At 32.6% G+C, this 17,075-nt stretch overlaps 1 pseudogene; it reads right to left on the bottom strand.

The window, feature by feature from the left end:
* Nucleotides 1-623: 623 nt before the first annotated feature.
* Nucleotides 624-16,280, bottom strand: LOC120159317 (annotated as a pseudogene).
* Between the last annotated feature and the right edge of the window lie 795 nt (nucleotides 16,281-17,075).

The raw sequence follows: 17,075 nt of genomic DNA on the forward strand, positions 1-17,075 counted from the left end.
TTCTTTCACTTATTCATATACATCTTAAATTTAGTTAAATTCATATTTTAATTTTTAAATTCACATTTTTTTATCAAACAACTTAATATCATTTAAGTAAGATTTCGAGTTTAAGTCTTTATAAAGATAGAAAATCTCGAGACTCACTCGTCAAAACTAAATATGCTTAATTCGGATTAGTCAAGATAAACTAAATATGCTTAATTCGGATTAGTCAAGATAAACCTTGAAATAAGAAGGATAACCAAAAAATAAATAAATAAAATATTGAATTTTAATTTTAAATTCAATTTGATAGATTAGAGTGATTTTATGCAAAATATTTAAATGTTATTAAATTTAAATTTTGGATTCAATTTTACCAATTCTTTTAATAAATATTATAATATTTATTTATTTTAGACATCCATTTTTTAGTTTCTAGGTGGGCTACTTATTCTTCTTGTTAATGTTTACAATATAATCCATATATAAAAGGTCCAAGTATAAAAGACCCTCGAGAAGTGAACGATTACACAGAGCTGAAATGCCAAGTGATCACAGAATCAAACACCAAAGCGAACAGATGAAATCAATAACATTTAGGGTTTAGGAGAACAACACTAATTTAAAAAAAAAAACTCTTAATTTGCATGCTTCTTTTGAATGATGATATACCAACTCCGCAAGATAAAGAAAGCTGCTAGACGTGATAAACCAGCGAGAAGGATCTCAAGGAAAGCCAGGAGAAAAGATGTTTGAGGGGAGAAACCAGCAGCAGAGAAACCTAATATGTAACCTTCCAAGTTGAACCAAATACTAAAGCTTCCTCTCTTTATGCCATCCATTGTCTTCTTTGCTACATTTTCAGCACTCAATACATCAGCACCTGATCCCATTATCATGTCTGACAGCTCCGGTCTTATCCTTCTTTCTGCAAAAAAAAAAACACAGGGATTTTTAAAAACCCTAAACCCTTAAAGTTATGTTTACTGTATCTGTAGATTTAATTTGTTGATAGAAATAAATGGTTTACGGTTGTTACCTATGATTCACTCTTTTTAATTTAAAAGGAGAGTCGTAATTAGTAATAGATCGATTGTTGATAAGTGTCGATGTGTTTTGTCTCTATAAGGAGATAGAGTTGAGATGAATAAGGATGAGGTGATTATATATGTTTTTATCATATTTCTCAGTCTTGATCAAAAGGTTTCGATGTCAAGCGTAGGATTATCATGACTTTTTGTTATGTTGACATGCTAAGTGAATACGATTAGTTGATAGTAGATTTAATTCTGATAAATTACATGAATCTACTAAATCATGTCAATAGGTCGCAGTTTGTCAAAACGTTATGTCTTCCACAATTCCCTAGATGTCATAAATTGAGAAATGCTTCTAGGTTGTTGTTGAAGCTATAAAGTATAGAAGTGGTATACGGAAGACCTTTGACAGAATATAACATATATAATTGATATTATCGTAACAATTACAATAATTGATGTGTTTAGAGTATAATTGTATGAATATATAATCACTATTTTAATAATTATATTCATGTGTAATTACAAAAAAAAAGTTATGATAATACGAATTGTAATTATAAGGTAAAAAATGTGATACCTTGCTCAAAACCTGGAGTTTGTGTGTCGGGAGGGTAAATTACAGAGACATGAATGTTATCAGAAATGACTTCCTGTTGCAATGCTTCTGCTAATCCTCGGAGCCCAAACTTTGTTGCTGAATAAGCAGAGTATCCATAAATACCTACCTGTTTTTTCATGCATGATGACATAATATTATTGTCTGTACATTATACATGATGATATGATATTGTTGTCGGTAAATTATACAGGATGACGTGATATCGAACATGCTAAAATGTTTATTATTATGATAATTAATAACTCATAATTTAATACAACAAAGAGCTTACTTGACCCGCTTGTGATGACATAAGAGCAATGGAAGCGGGTGCAAGATATTTCCTACTCTTCATCAACGGTGAAGATACTCGTTTTTTTCATTTGATTATTATTATTATTATTATTATTATTATTATTATTATTATTATTATTACTAAATAATTTTATTTACAAACAGGCCCAATACCCGAGGCCCACTTACAATCAAACCCGGAGCTCAATGGAAACCCTAAACTGATTAGGATTTATATCATCCTAGCCGCCGCTCTCCTTACCAGCCGTTGGATCTAACTTAGATCCAACGGTCCAGATGGTTCCAGACCAAACCCTAGGGTATGATACCCTAGGTAAACCACGCGGTCGCCGCTTCTGTTGCCGCCCCTCCACGTCCAGCTGCTTTGCCGACACTGCTGCCACGCCTCAAGCCTCGACAAGCTTTCCAGAAGAGCCAGCTGCCCCACACGTCACAACTATTGGGGGTGAGTCACCATATAGCTCGATGACTCACCGAAATCACTCTATTATCCGGTCCGAGATGAGCGCCGGTGATGGCTATAAAGCCATCAACTGAACCTGCAAAGAAAAACCAGAGAGGAACGAGCACCCCATCAACTACAAAACACCAAAAATAACCAGGAAAAGACGGAGAGATACTTACCGAGGAAGCCATGCCATTACCGGAGTTCATACGAACCTCCACGCGTCACCAAAAACCTTTGAAAATCGAAGGTATTTTCCTAGATTTGCTCCAATCGGGAGCCATTTAAGGGAAAGGGACAACGGATTCGTCATCAAGAAGGTCTGATCTTCATTTTGGTGTAAGATAGTGTTTTTCGGCCACCGGTGGTGGTGGCCGGTGGCGTATGGCCGCCGACTGGATTCCCTCCGGTGAGGGAATCTTAGAGAGAGGCGAGAGAATTTTTTTTCTCTCTCAGTTAGAGAGAGAAGAGAAATGAGATGGTGACCCGAAGGGCCAGCTATAACCAGGTATATATACCCTCTCTTAAACGACGTCGTTTAAGGGAGGGCCTTTGTGCAATTTCACGCATGGCTAAATTATTCCCGCAGCCACTGTAACTTTAAAAAAAATTAATTTGATCTTATAGCATGTTTTTATTTATTATAATTTGGTATTCGAATTTTAATTTATTATAATTTAGTCCTTTCCATAAAATATATATATATATTAGGCAAATAACCGATTTAGTCCTCATAATTTTATTAATTAATATTTTAATCCTGAAAGCATGTTTTAATTTATTTTAATTTGATATTCAAATTTAATATAATTATATTTTAGTCCCTAAATTAAATAAATAAAAAATAGCATGTTTAATCCCTGTAATTTTAAATAAATTAATTGTGAATTAGATATTTAATTTTAATATATTCTAATTTAGTCATTAACTTTAAATTATTAGTTTTTATTATTTTTACTTTCATTTATTATAGTTATTGTTTAAATTTTATATGTTTATTATCGATATATTTAAAATATTATTATATATATATATATATAATAAATAATATTTATTTATTTTATTTTACTTTTATTAAAATCCTTTATATAAATTATTTTTATCCTATTTTAATAATATTAAAGAAAAGGCTGTCTTAAAGCACATAGAAGTCCGTTTTCTGATATTTTTATCCTATAAAATATATATTAATTTTTAAGAAATATTTAATTAAAATTTATTTATTTTTTAATATCGAAGGAAAGAGTTGTCTTAAAGCACCTAGAAGTCATTTTCTGATATTTCTAAATAAATAAATATTTTATTTACATATAAAAATTAATAGATTTTCATAAAATTATAATTTTAAATAACAATATTATAAATTAAATATATCTTTGAATTTTTAAATTTATGATAATAGAGACAATTTATAATTAATAAGTACCAATTTTGGGCGTTGTGGGGTGCTAATAATTTCCCAAACGTAATCGACCACGATTTATTTTTAATTTTTGGTTATATGCATATCAGTTTTATCTTTTAAATTATGTTTTCTTAAAAACTATTTTAAAAGATTGTTTTTAGGTATTTGACCTACCTAACCCAAAAGAGGTCAATGGCGACTCCCAAAATATTATTTTATAAAAATTATTTATTTATTCATTTTAAATTTTTTCCGCCAAGTAAAAATTCGTGCCCGGGCGAAAACTGATTACGACAGCTTGACGACTCCGCTGGGGACCTGATCAAACTTTAAAATCAATTACAAATTGTCTCTATTAATTAGAAATTTAAAATTCATATATTTAATTCTTTCTTTTCAAAATTTTTATATATACTTATTGTTTTCATAATATATATATATATATATATATATATGTTATTTTTATTTTATTTTCAAGTATTAAATTTCATTATTTATTTGTTTGTCAAAGGTTTGAACATTTCTTCTCACACACATCACTTGCATTACATAACATAAGCTTTATAATCAAGTGTGTTCCTCTTAAGTGGAGTGAAAGCGACGTCTTCGTGAGAATTTATTCTCCGTGTCAGACCTAGCAAGTAGCTTTCGGGATTCATATGCTCTATGTCTTCTTGAGAATTTATTATGTGTCAGACATAGAGAAGTGTATCCCCTCGAATTGAACTCGATCCACTTTAGTATGTGATGGACTAGGATTGAGGGTTAACAGCCTAAGGGGGCACTAACAAGAACAATTCGGGTACCTTTATTCTTAGATCTGAAACTCTGCATATAAAAAACCCTAGAAACTCTTCTGATCTGAAGCCATGCCGGAATTTTGTCCAAAATATGTGTACACACAGGAGAAATGAATTCTAACTTTTTCCTTTTAAATTTATTTATTTATTTATTTTCTTGCTGAATAAATTGCATGTGAATTTAAATTATTTAAAGTATGTAGACAGCATGTTTAAATAGAGATATTTAGGTAAACATTATTATTAAATTAATTTTTTTCCTTTATTATGTGAACTAATTCATTTCTTTTTTGTGTGTGTTCTTTTATTTTTGCTGTTTGCATAACATCATACAAAATAAAAGGTATTGATCTTCAAGTTAATCGTCTCATTAGAAAACCTTCATCTATGGATAAAAAGTGTTCAAATTAAATAGTTCCAAACTCAGAAGTAAGACAGTGGGTTGAAGACTGAAAGAGACAAGGGGGAGACAGTCTACAGGATGATTATGTGCCTGAATTGGCAAGTTATGCTCCGGTTTCGCTAAAAAGAAATTATATGCAAGATTTGCGAGGCATTTGGGAGAGTTGGGAATCAAATAGAAAGCTGCAATTCTACCAGTCTTACAGGGACATTCCATATTTGCTCTATGTCAAAGTTGATGATGACTTACTTCGAGCTCTAATTCAATTATGGAATCCAGGGTATAATTGCTTCACTTTCAATAAGGAGGACTTGGTTCCTACTATTGAAGAGTACAGAACTTTGCTACATATAGAAGGGGCTTTGGAGAATCGAATTCATTCAAGTTCAGTTAAAACTCAACCTTTTCGAGTTAAATTAGCAAAGATTGCAGGAGTACGAGAAGAATGAGTGGTATCCCGTAAGAAACAAAAGGGCTAAGACATTGCTTGAACCGACATCAAAGAAATTATTCAGAGTCATCCAGATGATAAAGTACGATTTGATCTTTTTGCTCTGGTTATATATGGTATGGTTATCTTCCCAAAAACATTGGGGTACATTGAGGCTGCAGTAGTAGATTTGTTCGAGCAGTTGCCAAAAAAGATCAATCATGCTTCTGCAATTCTAGCAGAGACTTTTCGATCGTTAAGCACTTGTAGAAGGCTAGGAGGTGGACGATTTTCAGGATGTGCACCATTATTATATGTATGGATCCGTAGCCATTTTTGGAGGAAAAAAAAGGTCTCTTACCGTCGCTTTAGTATTGATTACACACCGTTGAAAGAGTTTCTAGAGCAAGAATGTCCAAATGATATGTGCATCGATGCATATCTTCATTAAAAGATGAAATTGACTTTTCTCTTGGTCTAAATAGTGAACCCTTAGAGTATATTAGTTATGATACTGATATAGATCTATGTATGATTATGTAGATATAGAACGTGATCCCATTCCGAATCAACTGCAGGATTAGAATCGAAACAAAGCAAAGCTAAGGTGAGTGCAATTTAATTTGTACTTATATTATTGAATAAACATTTGGCTTGCGATGAGCCAGTGATGGAGTTACTATAGTAAGAAGTAACTCTTAAAATGTTATTTGATTGGTGATCAATGTTATGATTTGTGTGATTATAAGATATATAAGTTATATGGAAAGTATATGTGAAATAAGATATGAGCTTATATGAATATATGATATGAATAAAGCTATAAGAAATGATTTATGTGAATACATGCATTTGTGATGCGTGTTATATGATATTAGATATATGTTTACACATACATATGGTATGTGACCGAAGAGAATGAACATGTGATTATAAGATCAATGATTACACGTACATTTGGTACGTGACTGAAAATAAAAGATATATGTTCATGAGAAAAAGTATATGAATAAGTAAATTGAACTGTTATGAATGTTAATGCCCATGTTATGTGATAAGAGAGCTAGTGATATAGTTGGCATGCCAAGGGTCGAGGGTTTACCTATGTTCTTCGGGACATATGGACTGTTTACCTAGGTTCTTCGGGATCTATGGACTGGTCCTTCGGGACGAATACTGAACTAAGGTTCGGTGCCCCATGAGGGAATTGATACGAGCTGTGGTGACAGCATTGGTGTACAACCTCAATGTACTCACATACCTTAAGTTCTCAATAGTATACATGGGCTAATAAAGAGATCAAACAAACATATTGAATGTGATATGTATACGATGGGTTTATAAATGGTTATCAAAGGTAAGTGGTTTGAAATGTGTTACATGAACCATATGATGGTATGTATGTTTCTTAATGATAATGATGATATATGTTTATGTATGATTTATGTTATATGAAATATTTTATGTTTTATATGCCTCACTAAGTCTATGACTTAGCGTGTAAGTGATTTACACGTAGGTACCAAGAAACAAGAAGAGCAAGAATAGAAGTGGTAAAGATAGTATCATTACTAGAAGATCATATCAGAAGTAATTGACAAAGTATGTACTTGGTTATGTATAGAATATTGGCATGTAATAAGTGTTAATTACGAATACTCTGATCGATTTTGTATTTTATGGTTTTATGTAAATTAATGTGTTTTGTTTTAATGAAAGTTTTAAAAATTCTCGAGATTTTCAATAAGAGTCAAAGTTTGAAAAGTCAATGTGACACCTCAGACTTGTATTCGGGTCGGATATGAGTTAAGGGTGTTATATTTAATGGTATCAGAGCTACGGTTTAGTCGATTCTCGGCATAAACCGAAGACTAGAGTGTCTTATAAGGTATACATGCCAACAAAATAGTAGAAACTTCTGATCTGATGGAATAGTAAGTATATTGTTTTGCTAATAGAACTGTATGGTTGTATTTTTATAGATGTCTGAACAAGGTAGTTTTAGAAATGAAGCGGGAGATGATCGACCCGCGGAAAGTAGTAATTCACCTACCCTGGCCAGGCAAGGTGAAGAACAGTCACCTACTGGAGTGCCTGTACAAGATCAAGATGTTTTCTTCAGGACGTTGGACGCTATTCTGACGCGTTTTCAACCTCCTACTTCCTCTACTCAGAGGATGAATGTAGCAAAGAAATTAAAGAGATTATGAGCTCCTGAATTCAAAGGTGAAGTTGAGGAAGGTGTGAAAATAATGTTAGATGGACTCCATTGTTCAGATGTGGAAAAGTTAGATGGAGTGGTCTCCTTGCTTCGTGGGCAAGCGAGAATCTGGTGGATAAATGTCACTCTGAGAATGACAAATGACCAAGTGATATGGTCCTTGTTCTTAGAAAAATTTAAGCACAAGTATATAGGAGACCAGTTTATCAGACAAATGAAGCAAGAATTCTTAAATCTGAAGCAATTAGATTTCACTATATATGAATATGAGTGTGAATTTAACAAGTTAATTCATTTTGCGGCCGAGTTAATTCCAACAGAGAAGGATGCGTGTGAATGGTTTGTAGAGGGCTTGCGCCCGAGATTGAAAGAAATGTTAATAATGTTAAACTTGTCATCATTTCAAGAAATCGTAAATCGTGCTAAAGCTCTAGAGAGAGCTCAGAATGAAAGGTTTAAGGATCAAAGAACCCAATCATCTAAAAGAATGGGGGCTTCATCGAGTTTTGCACCACTCAAGAGAGGTAGAGATTTTGGTTTTCAGTCTTAGGCAAGATCTGGATCGGTATTATCCTCCGTTAGAGAATCAAATCAAATGAAAGTGAGACAGACTCAGTCAGTAGGATCTGATGAGGACAGAACACAACAGAGACGTTGTCAGACTTGTGGAAAATACCATGGTGGAATATGTAGAATGGTTTCTGGAGCTTGTTTTCGATGTGGTGAAACGGGACATTTCGTAAGAGATTGTCCATTAGGAACAAAAGAGTCAGTACAATCGAAGCGATATGCTTCGATGTCTCAGAGAGGAAGAGGTAGAGGAAGAAGCCAACTTGAATCCTCTACTCAACAGGAAATACACTCCACTGCTCGAGTGTATAATATTAATACTAATGAAGATTTTAATGATCCAGAGATAATAACATGTACTTTTCTACGATATAATAGATACATTATACTATTGTTTGATATGAGTTTGCATATTCATCGATTAAAAGTATTTTTGTGAAAGAATTGAGAATGTAATTAGAAATTATTTATAGTGATATAGTAATGACAACTTTATTAGGGCAGAGTGTTTGAGTAAGTAGGATATGTTGAAGGTGTCCCATTAGAATTAAGGGAAAAAGTTAATGGAAGAATTAAGCAATGAAGTGAAGTTTATGATATCACGAAATTGAAGAAGTAATAGGTGAAAATGAATAGTAAAAGTATAGAAAGTATTTTAGCTCCTTGTGCAATGTAAATTCGAGGACGAATTTTCTTATACGGAGGGGAGAGTTGTAACATCCCAAACTATGGGTTAGTGACTTAATTGTAAAGTTTCAGAATTTGGTGATTAAAGTAGAAGAATGGATTAGTTCAATGATTTATCTAGAAATAAATCCTAAAAGTTGATAGTAATAATTAAAGGAATTAAAGGGCAAAATGGTCTTTTTATCTAAAAGATAATTATCTTATCTCTTTATTAAGAGATAAGCATGTAGTGAGATATTTCTCCAGAACTTCTTCTCCTTCTTCTTCCTCTCCTCCCGTATCTCCAAGCTCAAAGGTGAGTCTTCTACTTAGTTAATTATTTGTTAAGTTTAAGATTGGGTTTTGATCATTAGATGATAACTAAGCTTAAGGAAAGCTTAAGTTATCTTAAGATCAAAAGATAAAGGAGATAGAGAAGATTAAAGATTAGAGGTTCTTGAATGAAATATGGGAATAGAGTTCATAACAAGAATTGAAAGTTGAATTTGACTTGTTATCAATCTAAGTAAGAGATATGAAGTAATAGAATTGGATTTGAAATATGTTGCAAAATTGATGTAATTATTAAATTACATATGGAAGATAGGATTTTGAGGTTTAAGATGAAATAAATGAATATAGATTGGTTTAAGTATGTGTACTAGAGTTAAGAATGAAAAAGGGGATGAAACATGAAGGATTTAATCCAAAATGAATGATTTTCGGGTTCAAAAAGAGGATTCTGGGCAGAGTGCATCGATGCATATTCATTGTGCATCGATGCATCAAGGTTAAAACTCATAAATCGTTTGAAGGTGTATCGATGCACAGGAAGTGCATCGATGCACTCTTTTAAAATAAAAACATCGAATGCAATTCATGCATCGATGCATAAGTAGTGCATCGATGCATCCCATTAATAATGAAACATCGAATGCAATTGGTGCATCGATGCATAAGGAGTGCATCGATGCATCTCAGCAATAATACAACATCGAATACATTTTATGCACCGATGCATCAGTAGTGCATCGATGCATACCTTCATTAAAAGATGAAATTGACTTTTCTCTTGGTCTAAAGAGTGAACCATTAGAGTATATTAGTTATGATACTGATATAGATCTATGTATGATTATGTAGATATAGAACGTGATCCCGTTCCGAATCAACTAAAGGATTAGAATCGAATCAAAGCAAAGCTAAGGTGAGTGCAATTTAATTTGTACTTATATTATTGAATAAACATTTGGCTTGCGATGAGCCAGTGATAGAGTTACTATGGTAAGAAGTAACTCCTAAAATGTTATTTGATTGGTGATCAATGTTATGATTTGTGTGATTATGAGATATATAAGTTATATGGAAAGTATATGCGAAATAAGATATGAGCTTATATGAATATGTGATATGAATAAAGCTATAAGAAATGATTTATGTGAATACATGCATTTGTGATGCGTGTTATATGATATTAGATATATGTTTACACATACATATGGTATGTGACCGAAGAGAATGAACATGTGATTATAAGATCAATGATTACACGTACATTTGGTACGTGACTGAAAATAAAAGATATATGTTCATGAGAAAAAGTATATGAATAAGTAAATTGAACTGTTATGAATGTTAATGCCCATGTTATGTGATAAGAGAGCTAGTGATATAGTTGGCATGCCAAGGGTCGAGGGTTTACCTATGTTCTTCGGGACATACGGACTGTTTACCTAGGTTCTTCGGGATCTATGGACTGGTCCTTCGGGACGAATACTGAACTAAGGTTCGGTGCCCCATGATATTATGTGTTTCGTTTTAATGAAAGTTTTAAAAATTCCCGGGATTTTCAATAAGAGTCAAAGTTTGAAAAGTCAATGTGACATCTCAAACTTGTTTTCGGGTCGGATATGAGTTAAGGGTGTTACAAGTATGGTATTCGAGGCCATGGTACAAACGAGTGAAGTTGCCAGATATATTGGGGAGTTAGCTACTGAAGCAAAGATTATTGAGCACCACTTTGATCCAGTTTCTAAGTTCGGAAAGAAGATGTCATGTCTGACGAAAGAAATAATAGAGCTTAATAGGAAAGTTATGTCGTATTTGTAGTTATGAACTGTTATAAAGAAACTTTTGTATACCGATGAAAGTTGTTCTATGACAATTAACTTTTTGGGATCAATACCTTTTTGCACACATTCATTATTCATTGTATTATTTTCGTTATAGTTTTTTCTTTACATTAAAATAAACATTCATTAAATAAAATAAAATAAAAAAATAAAATTATCAAAAGGGTTTTCAATCGCAGTTATTCTGTCCAAACGAGAAATTCAACTTCACTACGGTACTAGACAAGATACTAAGAAAATCATGGAGGACAAAATACAACGTCTTGAAGAACATCATAATAAAGAACAAGCAAAAATGAAAATGAAGTTAGAAAAGATTGAATCCAACATTGCAAATTCACAAGACAATATGATGCAGAAAATAGAAGAAAGGTTCAGGAAGCAAGCTACCATTGGAAAAATTCATGAAAATCCTGTACCTTTAGATCAGGAACCTATGTATCATTTAGGTTTCACACCGGAACCAGTTTATTATTCTGGTATCACACCTGTGCAAATCCATGCTTGCACATCGGCACTTCAAGAGACTAAACCAAATGATAGTCAACAAGTGGATCATGCTTCTTCAAGCAAAAATCCGCTTATACCAGATGTGAAGATAGGGGAATTTAATACTGAGCATTTGATTCCAGATTTAAATGAGCTGAATGAGAAAGAAAAAGCCAATGAAGAATTTACCAAACATATCAAGAGCTTAGAAGAAAGAATAAAATATGTGGAAGTGATTGAATCATTCTATGGGTTTGACGCCAGCGAGTTGAGCTTGGTCCCGGACTTAATCCTCCCTATCAAGTTCAAAGTGCCTGAATTTGATAGATATGACGGTACTACATGCCCTTCGTCCCACATTACCATGTTTTGTAGCAGAATGGCAGGTCATGTGAAAGACGAGAAATTATTAATTCATTGTTTTCAAGATAGTTTGACAGGACCAACCTTAAAGTGGTATACTCAACTGACCAAAGCCAATATTAGATCATGGAAGGATCTGGTAAAGGCTTTCCTAGAACAGTACCGCCACGTGACAGATATGGTCCTAGATAGATGGACTCTTCAAAATCTGGAGAAAAAGAACAATGAAATATTCAGACATTACGCTCAGAGATGGCATGACACAGCAGCCCAAGTCCAGCCACTTTTATCATAAAAAGAAGCCACAGTGATGTTCGTCCACACTTTAAAGGCTCCCTATTTAAGTCATTTAATGGGAAATGCAACAAAAAATTTTGCAGATTTGGTTATGTCTGGAGAACTCATTGAAAATGCCATGAAAAGTGGCAAAATAGAATCAAGTGAGGGGTCTAGTTCCAAGAGACCCATGTACAAGAAAAAAGAGAATGAAGTTAACAATGTGAATGCTTACAACAAGGATACCTCGAAAAGTGTTACGATAACCCAACCAAGGGTTAAGAAAGAGGAAACAAACACTAATCGAACGGAATCCAGAGGATCTCGTAGGAAAAAATGAAAGACCTTCTTTTACACCATTACCAGTACCATATACTGAGATCTATGATTCACTGTTAAAGACAGATGTCATAAGGCCCTATCCTTTGATTCCCATCCAACCACCATTTCCTCCATGGTACGATGTAAAAGCACACTGTGTTTATCATGACGGAATTATGAGTCACTCTATTGAAACTGTTTGGCATTCAAAAGGGTGGTCCAAAATTTGATTAATACTGGAAAACTGGAATTCAATTCACCAGCTACATCAAATCATCCATTGCCAAATTATGGAGACAAAAACGTGAACATGATTCAGGAAGAAAGCCAAAATTGATGTTTCTGAGATTAAATCCCCTTTTGGTTGGATATTTCAACAACTTTCCCTATCTGGTATGATTCAGCAACAATTCAAACAAAAGTATAATGAATGTGAGAATTATTGTGAATATCATCAAGAAAAGGGGCATAAAATTCCACTATGCCTCGAATTTAGGGGATTATTGCAAAATCTAATGAATGACAAAGAGATAGAGTTCTTTGAAGAAGAACCAGGAAAAAGAGAAGATGACGTTTGCGCATCAGAAGATTCTATGCCTAAACAAAGAACAAGTGATCCTGTGATCATCACTGTGAAATCATCTATAATGAATCTTGCTCTAACAAAATCAAAGGTGGTTATCACAACTCCATTACCATTTCCATATAAGGATACCCGCAGGGTACCTTGGAATTATACTACCAATGTTTCAATGGTAGGAGGATCTATTTCTCTGGAAAAAACAGAAGAAAAAATACAGAATGTGGATTTAACAGCTGAATCAGTAAGTGAAGTCTGGTTCTTTACAAGAAGTGGGAGATGTTATTCTTCTGACACATCAAATGCATCAGAACAAACAAAAGCAAAAGAAAAAGCTACGGTAATACCCTAAAAGGTATTTGATGATGAATCCCCTCTAGCATTCAATGAGCCTGTAATAGAAAAACAAGCGTAATAATTTTTGAAATTTCTGAAACATAACAAATATAATGTGGTTGAACCGCTACATAAACAGCAAGCGCGGATTTCAATTATTGATCTATTGATGAATTCAGAAGCACACAGAAATGCCTTGATGAAAATGCTTAATCAAACATTTATCCCTGAAGATATATCCCTCAATAAGCTTGACAGGATTGTGGAGCGCATAGCTGCTGATAATTACATAACGTTCACGGACGATGAAATACCTGAAGGCAGAATGGGATCAATAAAAGCTCTGAATATTACCCCACATTGTCATGGTCATATGTTGCCAGGAGTACTAATTGACAATGTATATGCCCTTAACTTAATGCCTCTGGTTACACTTCAAAGAATGTCGGTGGATAAATCGCACATGAAGAATTATTATAACATAGTGCGAGCTTTCGATGGCACTCAGAAAGAGGTACTTGGAAAAATGGAAATACCACTGCTTATCGGACCAGTTGTATACAATATTGACTTTGTGGTAATGGATATCCACCCTACATATAATTGTTTATTGGGGAGGCCGTAGATCCATTCTGCAGGAGCTGTTCCTTCGTCGTTGCATCAGAAACTGAAATTCTTGTTGATGGTCAACTAATATGCGTAGGAGATAAGGAAGAAATCATTGCATCTGTAACAAGTAATGCTCCGTATATTGAAACCAATGATGATGCTCTCGAATGCTCTTTCTGAGCTTTGGAATTTGTTAATGCAACCTTTATTGCAGAAGGAAACAAAATTTCACATCCCAGATTGTCTGATTGCATTAAGATGACTGTACGACAGACTCTAGGCATTGGAGCTAAAACTGGGAAAGGTTTGGGAAAGAATATTCAAGAGAGTTCAGTTCATGTAAGTATGAAGATGAAGAAATGTCGTTTTGGGCTTGGATTTAAGCCCAATTTTTAGCAAAAGAACAAATAGATGAAAAGAAGATGCGAAGATAAAAATGCAAGGTTGAAAGGAGAAGAAATCTATTGGGAACACATGTTTTTCCCTCAGTTGAAGACCACGTTCAAATCAGGAGGAACGGTTAATGAAAAACAACAGCTTGTTAATGCCCTTAAAGAAGAAAAGTTGACAAAAGATCAAAGCATAAAATAATTTGGTATTCGAATTTTAATTTATTATAATTTAGTCATTTCCATAAAATATATATATTTTAGGCAAATAACCAATTTAGTCCTCATAATTTTATTAATTAATATTTTAATCCTGAAAGCATGTTTTAATTTATTTTAATTTGATATTCAAATTTAATATAATTTATTTTAGTCCCTAAATTAAATAAATAAAAAATAGCATGTTTAATCCCTGTAATTTTAAATAAATTAATTGTGAATTAGATATTTAATTTTAATATATTCTAATTTAGTCATTAACTTTAAATTATTAGTTTTTATTATTTTTACTTTCATTTATTATTGTTATTGTTTAAATTTTATATGTTTATTATCAATATATTTAAAATATTATTATTATTATAAATATATATATAATAAATAATATTTATTTATTTATTTTACTTTTTATTAAAATCCTTTATATAAATTATTTTTATCCTATTTTAATAATATTAAAGAAAAGGGATGTCTTAAAGCACATAGAAATCCGTTTTCTGATATTTTTATCCTATAAAATATATATTAATTTTTAAGAAATATTTAATTAAAATTTATTTATTTTTTAATATCGAAGGAAAGAGCTGTCTTAAAACACCTAGAAGTCATTTTTTGATATTTCTAAATAAATAAATATTTTATTTACATATAAAAATTAATATATTTTCATAAAATTATAAATTTGAAATAACAATATTATAAATTAAATATATCTTTGAATTTTTTAAATTTCTGATAATAGAGACAATTTATAATTAATAAGTACTAATTTTGGGCGTTGTGGGAGTGCTAATCCTTCCCCAAACGTAATCGACCACGATTTTTTTTTAATTTTTTGTTATACGCATATCAGTTTTATCTTTTAAATTGTGTTTTCTTAAAAATTATTTTAAAATATTATTTTTAGGTATTTGACCTACCTAACCCAAAAGAGGTCAATGGCGACTCCCAAAATATTATTTTATAAAAATCATTTATTTATTCATTTTAAATTTTCTCCGCCAAGTAAAAATTCGTGCTCGGGCGAAAACCGATTACGACAAATGGCAAAGCAGCTTTGATATCGTTAAAGCTCCCCCATCAAATTCACTTCTATTGTGGACTTGATATCATCCAGCCCCTGCTTCACCAACTCTCCGGGCACAAAAATTCTTTGGTTTACCACCAGCACGTCTATCAGGGGCGGATGCACTAAGTCCCATAGGGATCAAGTGCATCCCCATTATTTAGGGGAGGGAAATGAAATTTAGTATAATATGTTAAAGAAAAATAAAAAAAATAAAAAAATTTTGCACCCCATTATTTTTAAGAAAAGAAAATTAAAATTTTGGACCCCCATTTATAAATTTCTGGATCCGCCACTGACGTCTATGGGACCGGCTTCCACGACCACTTGTTTCACGATGTCGTAATCGCGGACATCGGCGGAGAAGATTGCTACCTCGACGCCATAGGCTTCCCTGATTGATTCTTGAGACTCCTTGAGCTTTTGGAGGGAACGAGCTAGAAGCGAGACACGAGCTCCTTCTAAAACGGTCTTATGAGCTAGGGCTAAACCGATGCCACACGAGCCGCCGGATATGAATACATGACGGTTTTTTATCGGTACGGTGACCAGTTTGGGCCGGACGATGAAGAAAAGGAGGAGGAGAAGGAGAGGTGCAAGGAGGAGAGTGAAGAGAACCATCGATGGTGGTGAATAGAAGGGAATGATTTTGATATGAACGTTGCTCTAAAGCCATTTTATAGTTGCTAACATTATAATAAATTATATCATACAACATAAAAATAAATGCATTAATATGAATAAAATTATTTTGGAGATCTTCTGAATCATAAAAAATGGGAAAAAATTGTTAGCCGAATCCTCGAACTTTACGTGCTAACATTCAAGGAAATTTAGATCAAGAAGAAAGCCATAGGCCAATTATCATATTTTAATTTTCATATTTTTAATGATCATTAGTGCCTTGTTCATTAATTGATTAATTTGGATCGAGTATTGTAGAGACGAGGAATATCCTCCAAACTCAGTTTGTTTCATTCACAAATATCAATATTCGAAGCACAAACCTTGCTTATTGAATATAGTGTTTCATTCACAAATATCAATATTCGAAGCACATACCTTGCTTATTGAATATAGTGTCTCATCCCTTAATTTTAATATTCGAAGTTTATGGTTTAACTAGATTCAATTAATTTTTTTTATTTGTGGTGAATTATATAAATAAATAATAAATAATATGAGTAGCTATGTAAGAGTTTAAGCTATCTATTTATATCCAGATGTATCTGATTAAGGTTTGATTCACTTAGCAGAGTTATTTCGGTTTAATACAGTAATATTAAATAATTGATATAAAAAACTGATGAAAAGATTTTAATAATTGAAAAAAATACATGCAAATAAGATATGAATACCAGTTCTAAACTCTCCATTTGTAATTGATTATAAGTTTTCATTATTATTATTTTTGAAA

This window comes from Hibiscus syriacus, unplaced genomic scaffold (assembly GCF_006381635.1).
Source record: "Hibiscus syriacus cultivar Baekdansim isolate YM2019G1 unplaced genomic scaffold, ASM638163v2 tig00002841_pilon, whole genome shotgun sequence".
Classification (NCBI taxonomy): Eukaryota; Viridiplantae; Streptophyta; class Magnoliopsida; order Malvales; family Malvaceae; genus Hibiscus; species Hibiscus syriacus.